Here is a 13,785-nt window from a genome sequence, read left to right on the forward strand (position 1 = left end):
CATCAGGCGTTCAGTACCTACTGAAGTTCATAATTTATCGAAAATAATCATAGACCGGACGGCTAGCTAGGGCAGGAGTCATTTGTCTACTTGGGGAAAGGTAAATTTTATGAAAATTAAGATTTATTTGCTATACTCCGCGAAAATCAGGAGAATCTGTATGGTGGAATTTTTAGTTTCTTCAATCCTTATACTCCACACTAAGGCTAAGGCTCTAAGCACGTTTCGCTCCGAGACACAGACTACAGATTCAGATTCTCCTGCTTTCCGCGGAGTATAGCAAATGAAGCTTAATATTCATAATATATCATAAACATGGATTTCCGCAAAGTACCGCCTTCTTCTATCCATTATTTAAAGATCAATTAATTTTCTCCCACAGCTTTATCTATTGCCGTGCATTGGTTGGACAGGTTAATTCTATGCGTAACATAATCGGGGGAATTGAAATTTGCCTTCCCGTGTTATTATTTCCATGCACGCGGAGAGTTGATAAAACTATGTACGTGGAAAAACATTTTGTTCTTTCTCCTCGAAGAATAATGTTAATGCCTACATGGCTAGCTTGCTGCTGTGCCCAGTAGGGCTTCATGTACCTAATAAATATGTTCCGAGGACAACGCCACATTCATAACTCTGGGCGACCGCGCCGGTCCTAAGAATTTATTGACAGACCTGGCGACTTCCCTGGCGCAACGGTGAGCGCTGTGAAGTAGGAGATCCCGGGTTCGATTCCCGGCATGTGAAATTTGGAAATTTATAATTACTGAGATTTCTCTGGTCTGGTCTGGTTGAAGTTTTTGGTCGTGGCTAGTTACGACCCTACCGACAAAGACGTGCCGCTAAGCGATTTAGTGTTCCGGTGCGATGTCGCGTAGAAACAGATAAGGGTTTTTTTTTTAAATATTAATTTAGTTTTCTTACATTATCTTATTTTATATGCTTGTAACTAACAGTTTCGTAAGGTACTTTTTTTGGAAAAAAAAGTACAGCCCTGCTTTTGCGATTTGATACATCGGCCAGGCTGTTCTTCTTATACACATAGATAAACTAAAACTACGTGGTGAGTCACCAGAAGGACATGAATTACGCTGATGATGGTACCTTATCGTTGTTCTATTTCAATTGTTTTTTGCCCTCTTCTGACAACTTATTTCAACTGGCAGTGTATATTCTGATTCTAAATTTATTCGACCTTACTCTAAACATGTCATGAGATAAGATAAGCGATAATTTAAAACATGCCGAATATATTCAGTAAGTACATGTGCCTACTGAATTATCTTCTTTTGAGTACTTATAGCTAGGTAAGTAACAGTTCTAGAAGGTTCTCGCTTTATTTTTCTTAAACCGATGTTGTAGCTAGTTTAATTTGTATTTAAATCTATGAGAATACTATTTGACGGCCGATTGGCGCAGTGGGCAGCGACCCTGCATTTATGAGGCAAGGCTGTGGGTTCGATTCCCACAACTGGAAAATGTTTGCACGATGAATATGATTTTTTTTCTGTGTCTGGGTATTTATTTGTATATTATAAGTATTCTTGTACATTATTAATAAAAAATTTCGTCAGTATTCTTAGTACCCATACCACAAGCTACACTTACTTCGGGGCTCGATGGCGATGTTTGTATTTTCGTAGTGTATCTATTTATTATTATTTATCTATTTATAATAATACATAATTTAAAATATGTCAGGTTATATAAAAACCACCCTCAAACGGATTTAATAGGGGAAGAAAGTTTATTAGCTAGAAGGCTAAAAACGTATACTCTCTCTACCCACTCAGATATGAAAAATATTTTATACATTTGATAACCCAATTCTTGGCAGAGGTTTTTAAATATTCTATTTAGGATATAAGTAACGGGAGGGGGTTCGACGCGGTAGTTCGTAGATTAAAAGTTTGTTTGAGACAATAGTCGTACGCAGAGTAAGTCGCGGTAAACCGCTAGTATTATAATAACAAGAATAATGGCCTGCCGGAAGCGGTGTTGTTTGACGATGGCCGGATTTTGGAGCGAAACGGTGATGTAACAAGTTCAGTATCACATACTGCATAATTTGGGCCACAGGGTTATCACTTTGCACTGGCAGGCCGGCTGGTCTGGGAGGGGTATAAGCTTTTGTAACATGGTACCGAAGGACATATGAGATCTACCTTTACCTAAGTTTAATCAATATATTAAAACACATTAAACCAATCGTGGTTACAACACGATTGATGAATTCCTTAACGAAAAAGCTGCTTGGAAGCAGGCCACTCCGCTCTCGTCTCTCACAAAACAGCAAAATTCTAAAGATTGTTAAATTATAAAATGATGTTGGAAATGAACAATCTTCACAGTTTCTTGCCGGCTCTTTTTAGTGGAATCTGCCTTCCGAACCGGTGGGAGAGTCACAACAAACAGACTGAGTTTACGTTTCAAAAGTGCTTATAAACTAGGCCTAGCTAGACTTACTTGTTACGTTTTTGCTTATCTTAACAGTATTTTTTGTTTTAATTTTTGTCATATGGGTATTTGGCCTGAATTAAAAGCATTTATTATTATTACATCCTAAAATTTTTAAAATAGTAGAATTTAATAGTATTGTAATTTTTTTTTAATGACAAATTTCATCTAAAACAAGATAAAATGATGTTTGTTACATTGTAAAATGTAAAGTTGGAAAAGATCAACTACTGAGTTTCTGGCCGTCTTCTTCTTCTTTGTCGTTACACTCTTGGCAGAGTGGTCGTGGTCATCATGAAGCGTCTTTGAGGGCAGATGTCACACGCCCCACGAGCATCCGCCACTTCTCTCGGCTGGCCGAAAGCCTGGTGCACTCGTGCAAAGGGCCACCCACAGCAGACTTAATCCGGCCGTCTAGTCTTCGCGAATAAATTGATATTGATCTAAGAACATGAGGAGTTATTTTTTTTTTATTGGTGGTACCCCTAACGAGATCAGTGCGAAGCGCAGTGAGGCATGCATCCATTCTAATTGCGTCGGCCATTTTTACAAATGTTATTCACTTTTGTTCGCCATATTTTGACATGGCCGTCACATGCTTATTGTTATTTGTCATACTGTCAGTCTGTCACGCTGTAAGGTTGCACAGTCTTGATGATGAATAAGACTGCAAGCACAAAACAGCGAATCGGTTCGGCGCGATTTCGAAGAGGCCTATCTCAAGTATATACGAGTATATTACACCTTCCATTAAAATTACAAACGCGTGCAGGCGACAATACATCATTTCCTTTTGTATTATCTGTGGTAAAATCTTCACTGACTATAAGCAAAGCATTTTCAACTTTAGCACTAAACTTTTTAAGTTAACTTTCAATAATCTAGTGTTTAATTTAAAGTCTTTTCAGATATAAGTCGAGTGGGAGGCGGGAAGTCGCGTGGTAGAGAAGACTTTTATTAATTGCCTAATTAAAATCAGAAATTCTATCTTGGTGTAAAAATTTCTTTGTATGAGCCGTATGTCATTCAGATCTGATTTCTTAGTTGCAAAAAACTGTTTACTTTTTTCTGTGAACCTCGTTACGAAGTTACTTATTATATTAAAGTTTTCACTGGAGCGATTTTCTTTTCTTGGAAATTATTGGTGGTTTAAACGTGATTAACATTCTTCCCCTTTTAACTTCAACTAAGCGTGAAGTTAGCCTGTCTTAGTTGTAGTAGAACTTTTTGCTATTTATTTTGCTATTGTCTGCAAAAGGTACAGAAGTCATTTGTGGGATTGAATATACGCTTTTATAATGCGATTCCTAAGGTAATTTTGGACCTTTGGTTTAAAGAATATGTTAAAACACATTTATTCCAGCGAGGTTACTTTACAATTGATGAATTTCTTAATGACAAGGTTGCTTGGAAGCATCCGGCACCGCTTTCATCTCTCGCAAGATAGAAAAATGAATGTTAAAATGTAAAATGTAAATTGTTTATGTTGGTATAGAGCAACTGCTGAGTTTCTTGCCGGCTTCTTCTCGGTAGAATCTGCCTTCCGACTTGATGTTTCAAAAGTGCTTATATTAGGCCTACTTGAAATAAATGAATTTAGAATTTTTTAATTTTGTGACAGAGCTCGTCCGGGGAAGTACTATCCCATAGCCATGCTTATTTCTGCCGCTAAGCAGCATTGTTCCAATGCTGTGTTTCGGTCTGAAGGGCAAGGTTGCTGGTGTAATTGCAGGAACATGAGGTACGTGCTCCTTGCATGCCCTGGGAAGTGTTGCTCTGTTTGTAGGACATGGTTTTCCACGCACCATCAGGTGAGCCATCTGCTTGGTCCATCAATAATTACTTTATATTAAAATTCGGAAAGAAACTCGGTATGGCCAGATCTTTACGGTGCGTAGTAGAAACGAATCAAATTTCATGAGAATTTATTATCTATATGTATTTATAAAAGTTGTGTTAGTTACACCATTTATAACTCAAGAACGGCCGGACCAATTTTTATGATATTTGTTTTTTGGATTCCTCTTAGACCGGAATATGATAATAAGTATTAAAATATAATATTAATTAAAAGAAAAAGAAAAATATCCGCGGGACGAAGTTCGCCGGGACAGCTAGTCACTACTAATTATAGCTTCATTTATTTCGTTCTTCTATAAGCTTAGCTCTTGCAAAAATTTTTTTTATTTGTCGAGGGGGAAATCGTCTTTAAAGATACCTGTCACTAAATCCCCGTCGGTAGCCAGCCTCAGTACATATTGGGAGGCTCCGGGACGTCCTAGGAATGCACCCGCTTCCCTTGCACAACGCTTGTAGCTCGTCCCGGGGAGATTTACGACTCCCGACCTCATGTTGGTACGTCACTGTGAGTTAAGGCAACACAGGTTGTTTAGTCTTTAACACAGGTTTCTGATGCATACCAACATGGTAGTTGACTATCCTGTTACGGGAATGTTCGTTAAGTTCTACGCGACATCGTACCTGAACTTTAAAACGATCGGCGGCATGTCTTTGTACGTAGGGTGATTTCGAGCCACGGCCGAAACCTCGCGCCAGAAAAGATCGGAGGAAATTAAGAGTTTACAAATTCCATATTGCTCTTGTCAGGGATCGAACTCGGGACCTCAATAAACAATAACACATAGGACCACAGTGCTCGCGGCTTAGTAGCATAGTTTTGCCTGTGGATTATTTAGTAGAACGTACATTTATATATCAAATAGAAGTGACGGGCACTTCTAGTTCTCGTAACAAGGCTTGTTAATGTATCATGTGTCATCAGAATCATCGGACGATTCCATAACGCCCGAACCCGTGACATCAATTGTGGCTTGGAGCGTGGGCTCAATCAGTGAGCATACAATCCGTGAACTCGCCAATATAATGTAAGTAGGCAATGTACCCGCTAGGTGTACTTATTACTGGTACTATTTATACTCTCAATTGCGTTCATGTGACAGGTTATACTAGGACTTGCGCCAACTCTGTTTACTCTCGATATACCTATAAGTGACGGTAAGGCATTCACTTGAGGGCTTTAAATGTTGCAACATGTATGAAAAAACGTGACGACATCGAGACGGGCCTTTTGTACTTACTTACGCAGCAAAAGTCGCTAAGCAATGGTAGTCCAAATAGTGCAGCATAAATGTATGACTGGCACCTTAACGTGCATTGACCTCGTATGTCACCGTATCGAGTTTTTAGTCCACGAAATAAGCGATAATTTACAAATTCATGCTTTATTATCGTTAATCTACGATTAAACACCGTAGAATTGTTGTAACACAGACCTAACATGAATAAAGTTTGGAATGTATATCTATAAATAAAAGGCAAAGCTGACTGATTGACTGACTGACTGATTGATCTATCAACGCACAGCTCTCACCACTGGATGGATCGGGCTGAAATTTTGCATACAGATAGTTATTACAACGCTAAGAAAGGATTTTTCAAAATTACAACCCTAAGAAGTTTAAATAGGGGATGAAAGTTTGTATAAAAACCTTCATTTATCAATTTATTTTTTAAGTTACATCCATGAAACTTTGATTAGATTTTCGATAAAAAAATAGAATGTGTTTCACAAATTTAGAAAATTCCATCTCCAAAGGCATCAAATAGGGGATGAAAATTGAATTGACTGATTTTTTAAGTTATTTACATTCATATTTTTCTTTTAGCAGCAAGACATTTTTTTAAATCTTTTTAGTTAAATTTACCAACTCAAAAATTGAACTTAACGTAAGCGAAGCCGCGGGCTAAAGGTACTCGTAGTTATTCATAAAATATTCATCCGTCACCCCTAATACAGGCCATACATGTAAGGGTTTGTTTGCATGATGGTTTTAGCCGTACATGCATAACCGACAGGTATAACCGAGTTTCATATTATGGTGGCCATACATGAAAGGGTTTACATGATGCAACTTAACACTAACTTGACTTAACTTAAAATTATTTAACTTTGCACTCCACTTTTATTTATAGAATTGAAAAATTCTGAATAACGTTGTAAGCTAAAATATATTTTTGTGTGTTCCTGTATTCTGCCGTAATTTACTGAAGTGCATTTTTCCCGAAGCTTTTATTCTAGTTGGTACCAAAACTCATCGAACTTACTAGCTGTGTATGAATAATTAAACGTACTAACGGATATATCGCATTAAACAATTAACAGTTAAAACATCCGGGTGGACTGAAGTTCGATCCGCACTCACCTCTAACTTTTAGGAGTCAAGTGCTTTTTTCATATATTTATTTATTGTTAGATACACAAAATAGGTTATAACTATTGTCTAATCGAAACATAAATAATAACAAGTTTTTGTCTAAGCTAAAACCCAAAGTGAGTGTACACCACTTGGAATTTCAAATAAATACAGTGATAGAAACATGAATTAATAGTTAACGAAATTAAAAACTGTTAAAGCAAGAAATTATAGAAGTGTCCAAGATAACAAGCTGGCTACCAAAATAAATAAAATAGAACATTGTAGTGCATTTAAGATAACTAAATAAAATAAGATAAAATTCAACAAAAACTAAAAATTAAATTAAATTAATAAATAACAAAAAATGACATGCAATTTATAATCCCAAAAATTACGTACTAGAATAGTAGTTAATAGTCTGACTTTTCTGTAAAAAATTCTCCAATTTCTCCAATGCTGTAACGGTGAAGAAAAACATGACGAGGAAACCTACATACCTGGGACTTCTCCAAAATATTCTCAAAGGCATTTGCAGTCTACCAACACTATGTAGATAACAGCCTAAACTTCTCGGTCTAAGACGGGGCCCTGTGAGCCGGTAATATATAGACGCGTATAACGAATCTAAGTATTCCCCGCTTGTTTAGTAGCCCATTCAGTAATAGCATGTGTAAATTGCTTTTGAAGAGTTTTAACTTTTGATTTCAAATGCTCACAACATTGTGCTTTTCAGATCCGTATTGACAAACTTATCAGAGAAAGTAAGTGTAAATTAGGCATGTAGTTACTTACTTACTGATCTCTAGTAAATTGATGGAAAGTGGAATATAGGTAGAGCTACCTATATTCCACTTTCCATCTTGCTGCAGCTGCTTGTAAGAACCGCAGTAACGTTCTTTTAAAAATAAATTGCTATATTGTGGTCTTATCCACCAATTAAATGTCGCTCATCGTACTTTATGAAAAACTATTCTTTAATAAGAATATTTTCTTAAAATACTATTCTTTCTTTAATATTCTTAATAATTAAATTCTTATAGAAGAATTATACAAGGTAGATTGGAGGAGGCAGCCAGCTTCTCTCTCATCTCCCGCAAGACAGAAAAATGATTGTAAATGTTGATGTTGTAAAAGAGCAACTACTGAGTTTCTTGCCAGCTCTTCTTGGTAGAATTTGCTTCCCGAACTGGTAGAGTCATCACAGACGTTCTTGACGTTTTATAAGTTATACGAGTGCCTACTTGAAATAAGTGCGTTTTGATTTTTTTTATCTATTCAAAAAATCCACTTGCCAACAACTTTATCATTGTTAGCTATTGAGTTTCCTGTCAAGAATGAAACGGAAAGCATTTTGGCAAAAACATACCACTAACATAATTTTTTTTCTATATTCCAAGTACAATATAAACTGCCTGGCGAATCCCAGAACTTCGGCTTCACTTTTGGGGGGCCGAGTTCTAATCTCAGCACGCACCTCTAACTTGTTCTAGTTATGCTTTAAGTAATTAAATTATTTCGCTTCAACAGTTAAGAAAAACATCGTGAGAAAACCTGAACGTCTCAGAGTTTTCCATAATGTTCTAAAAACTTCTTCAACCGAGAAGAATTTTTTTTAAAATTTTAACCGAATCTGTAAGAACTCTGACATATTAAGACCCCTGGTCCAGTTGGCGCGCGCTCAGATTTGAGTGAGGTTCTGGGATCGATTCATTATCATTTCTTAATTGGCTCAGGTTTGGTCAGGTCTGGAGCCTTCAGCGTGTGGTTACAACCACATTCCTGCACATATAAGAACAATAGTTACTAACGTAAGTCGGTCATATATATTTAAGTATGCAAACCACCGATATCCACCATCTTGGAAAGTATAATACATTTGTTCTTTTGCCATCTATCCCCAAAGTAAGCGTATTTTGTGTTATGGGTACTAAGATAGCTGATGAAAATCTTTATGAATATAAGACACATAAATACTTATAATATACAGATAAACACCCAGACACTGGAAAATATTCGTGTTCATCACACAAACATTTTCCAGTTTTGGGAATCGGATCCACGGCCTTGGACTCAGAAAGCACCGGGTCACTGCCCACTGCGCCAGTCGGCTGTCAAATATTTGACACCTATGGAATTTGGATAGCCGCCACCTGGAATCCGCCATTTTGGATTTTTTTTCAGCTGCCCTGCCAATTGGAAGACGTTCTGAATATCTTTTGTTTGAGCAACCACTTTGATACCCTGGTCGTGCTCCTCACCCATCTTCCAAACCCTCAATCACCATATTTTTTCTCGAATTCGTAAGAATGACAGTACTTACTTCCTTAAAAACAAAACTTCCCAAATTCCAATCAATATTCGCCATACAATTTCTTTGGAAAACTGAAATCTGCAATCTTATGTTTTTTTTCTACTCATCAAGTAGACTTCTAGATCCTGTTCATCGTTCGCTAAGAAACTCCTCTTCCAACTTTTATACTCTCCGAGATAGACACCGAAGAAATATATGGAATATCTATGGTCGCCATCTTAAAACCGCCATTTTGCCGCTCTTCAACCGTCTCCGAAATCCTCATTCATTAGCTCTCTCCGTATTTTTCCTTCGAATTAATTTGTGTCCTATACACTGTAGGCAACACGGTTAGGACACCTCAAGTAGTTGATAGTCCGAACTACCCCATTTGATTTCAATCGAAGTTATTCACGAAGACGCAACGCAGTAGGTATAGTGTCTAATTAAAGATAATTGAATTCAAGGAAAGTCTAGATAGGAAGGTGCTTTAAATTCTATCTCTAATGGAACTTTCACCTGCGAACACATTTCTTGCACTAATTAACTATTTCTTACGCGCACTGATTTAAGATTGTTATTACAAACTGTTAAAAGCAAAATTAAGAAGATAAGATTTCTTAACTCGGAATTCGTTAATCTCGGTAGGTATAATTCATAATTATAAATAGGTATATTATACGAACATTCACGTCAATTTTAGATACATATTATTAAAAAAGCGAGCGGTTTTAGCCCAATGGTTTGGTACGACTTCACTTTTATGAGGGGGTGAGTTCGAATCGCAGCGCGCACCTCTAACTTCTCCAAGTTATGTTTTAAGCAAGTAAAATATCACTTGCTTCAACGGTGAAGGAAAACATCGATAGGAAACCTGCATGTCTGAGAGTTCTCCATAATGTTCTCAAAGGGTGGGAAGTCCACCAATCCGCGCTGGGCCAGCGTGCTGGACAAGGGCATTAACCCCTTCCCATTGTGTAAGGAGACCCGTGCCCTGTAGTGGGCCGGTAATGGATTGATATGATGATGATGATGATACCAATAAGTGCCGTATGGTGAGGGCAGATCAAAATACAGTATTCGCCACCCCTCTTAAACCTGCGGGTGTCGCACGAGGCTTCTCAGGGTATATACCGGGCAGCAGTTCTCTGTGCTAATACTACCTGCGATTACCAGTGCGTATGAATTTTGAATTTAGAATTTTGTATGCACAGCGCGAGAGGCCTTTAGTCTAGCAGTGGAGTGTAACTGTCTAATGGTTGAATGATTGATTCATTAATACCCTTAAAGGTGTGAGTTCTCCATATCGTGGCCAGCGTGGTGGACTACGGCCTTAGCCCTTTTCTAAGAGGAGCTCCGTATATAGTGGGACGGTAATGGGTAGATGAAAGCTGATCATTAGGCGTAGGTACGATTTATTGTTACATACAACGTGTAAATGAAAACCGAAATAATACTTCACATGCTTAACAGGTACATGACGTACTGTCTCTGAGACCTATCTGCAAACTGAAAACCTAATAGTGCCACTGCCATAGTTTTTACTGAAAGAAATCCAATACAGCCCTACCACCGTAGCAATATTGAAATCATGCGACTTTTTCACTTTAGAAATAGAAATAGAAAACTTTATTGCAACACAACACAATAGGAAAAATACAAGGAAAACAGTAATAGTACTTAGTGCTAGGGTGCAAAGGCGGCCTTATCACTAAAAGTGATCTTTTAAAGGCAACCTGAGCGTACGAAGCCGATAAAAAAGTGGAAAGTGGATGGTGCATACAGTATGTTACAAAAAATAGTATAAATTTACATGAACATACATACTATATTTACATATTAACTACCCAATACCGATATAAATTTATATATACTATAATAGATATATATGATATATATTTATGTTATTATAAACTTACGTAATAGTCAAATACATAGATAAGTAATATTTTTTTAAGCGATGTTTAAACAGGTGAATGGTTTATTAGGTACGCGGCACGTAGCGTAGGTAATATGCGCGTGTCGGTCTTTTATCTTTAATAGGGTTGTCACAAGTAAACTGTTAGAATGTTTGTTGGGCTAAATAAGCGCAAGCGGGTCACCAGACGAATGAAATGTTTTGAATTCGTTTGTATGGAAAACTATATTGCTTTTGATTTAAAGATTACCTATAACAAAAATTTTCGTGGTTAATCAACATTTTTTAAATATAGTTCAACGGGTTCATACCACGATCATATTTTGGATTTGTTCGATATCTCGACCCAGTTGCATGGCTCCTGGTCACGAAGGGACTCCTACGCAGTCCCGTCTCGGACTCGTACGAGATGTCAAGTTGGATGTCACGGGCAGAAACTGACTGCCCGCTTTCGTGTTCTTTTTGTCAGTATTTCACGAACTGTTCGGCACACTACACTGACAACGTCACTTTTAAATTGAGAAGCTGTACGATGCTTCCGAATTTCATTCGCTTCACGAACTAGTCTTGGAATATAATGACGGTCGGTGGAGAGAACTTAAGGGTCATGTAGCTCTATCCACTGCTGGGTGCCCCTTGTAGAATGTGCTCCGCAATCGCTGACTTCTGTGTTTCATTGTCTCTAACCGCTTTTATATGTTCGGGCATCCGAGTGGCTATGGTGTATGGTGTTTGCCCAATGTATTGTTTTTGATTTAACATTTTTACAGGGTAAATAAATAAATAATAAATAAATATACTACGACAATACACACATCGCCATCTAGCCCCAATTTAAGCGTAGCTTGTGTTATGGGTACTAAGATGACTGATGAATATTTTTTATATATGTATATAAATAGTAAGAATATGGGTGATTCCTTGTGAAATATACTAATGGATCCTTCAAATTTATTTCGTAGTTCGGTTACACGTTGTATACCTATCGCGAATAGTCTTTAAGTACAATTGTGTCAAAACGTTATTGTGTCGTGACTAGCTTTAAGATCGTGAGTCGTGATAGGCCATGTGGATGCGAAATACGGGTCAGGCTCTTTATTATTCGTTGTTAATAGTCATATACCGCGTAAAAAAGTTTACTAGTACGGCTTTTAGTGACAGTACTCGTCCGGGGAACTACTATTGCTTATTACTGACGTCGAGAAGCATGGTCGTGTTCCGGTCTAAAGATGAGGCGAGGCGAAGGTAAGACTGCCACATGGTTGTGGCACATGTGGCTGAACACCTACGCCACAGTTTGATGGATTCAGGGGAATAGTTTGTAGGAAGAGTTTTTTTTTCACTACAAGTTAGACTGCAATCTCAACTATTGGCAAGTGATGATGCAGTCTATGATGATAGCGGGCTAACCTGTCAGCAATGGCGTGCAGATGATATAAAATGAAGAAAATCTCAAGTACGAGTTATACAAACTTAAGCGTAGGCTTTTTATAACTCCTACTATGCCTATCCTAAGGTTTTGTATAACTCGTCCTACTGTTGTTTTTTTAAATTTTATATCATCTGTCTGCACGCCACTGCCTGGAAGAAACCGCTATGAAGCGATAAGGCCGATAAATTGTATCCGTTGTTTAATACTTTTCGAAGTTATACTTCTTGTGGCGCGATGGAGAAAAATTATGAGAGTGAATTTTAACGATGCGCGCGCACACCGACCCCTGAATTCTACATCGTGAAGTTAGTTCCAGGTGTCATGACTGGTGACATTAATCGATGACTATGTTCAAGTTGTATATTATGTATTTTTTTTATTTACTTTTTGTGGTGTGCAATAAAAGTATATTCATTCATTCATTCATTCACTTCGCCTCGTATTCTTCGAGGAACACGTTTTGCAACGTTTTCATCAACCTCAGGCGTAGGTATTAAGCCCCACGTGTCTGTAATTACAATTTTGAAATATGCTCAAACGTTATCGGTAATGAAGCCACTTCCTAACATAATCATCATCATTGTGATGATGATGCGTAGATGATGAAGTGAATTATCGGCCCAGTACACAGCACCGGTCTCTTCTAAGAATAAGAAGGGTGTAGGCCGTAGTCCACCAAGCCGGCTAAGTACGAATTGATGGAAATCACAAGCCATTGAGAACATTAAAATTTAAAAAAAAAATAAAAAAAATATTTCAGGTCGGGGACCCATATACAAAATTTGGAGGTTAACACAAAATAAATATAAAAGACAGATTTAAAAAATAAATAAATAATAAAAAAAACAGTAATTAATTAAAATCTAGAATTAAAATGGAATAAATTAAATTTCAATTAAAAAATAAATTAAATTTCAATTAAATTAAAATTAAAATTTAAATCCAACTATTTTATATTATTTCATGTTTGGAATCTGGTGCACTTTTCTCCAATGTTTAATAAATACGCTGTCAGGGGATGCCTGAGCGACGACTCTATTATTGGATTTCCCAGAAACTCGCAATTCTCTAACGGCGCACAGCGAGTTATAGAGAACTCAGGCATGCATGTTTCCTCAGAATGTTTTCTTTCACCCAAAGCAATATTTAAACGCACATAGCGTTATAAATAAAGACAAATAATTAGGTAATTAATCTTAATACGCAAAAATATGAAACCGTAATATGAAATTCAGTTTGGCTTAGCAAGAATGCGAGCCTTCACAATCCACATTGCAAAGTTGTTCGCACATTAGCAATCTAGAACATAATTGTAACATGATCTTATTTTAAGTTGGCCAGTTGGTTGGTTGACCGGTCTTGAGTGGGCTCTTTCTGAAAGCTATATCTGCTATATGTTTATGTTGGTTGTTACTACAAATTTCGAAGTCGAACTTCAAAGCTTTTGTATGGAGAAGTGATAAATTAGCAA

This window comes from Pararge aegeria, chromosome 17, assembly GCF_905163445.1.
Source record: "Pararge aegeria chromosome 17, ilParAegt1.1, whole genome shotgun sequence".
Taxonomy (NCBI): domain Eukaryota; kingdom Metazoa; phylum Arthropoda; class Insecta; order Lepidoptera; family Nymphalidae; genus Pararge; species Pararge aegeria.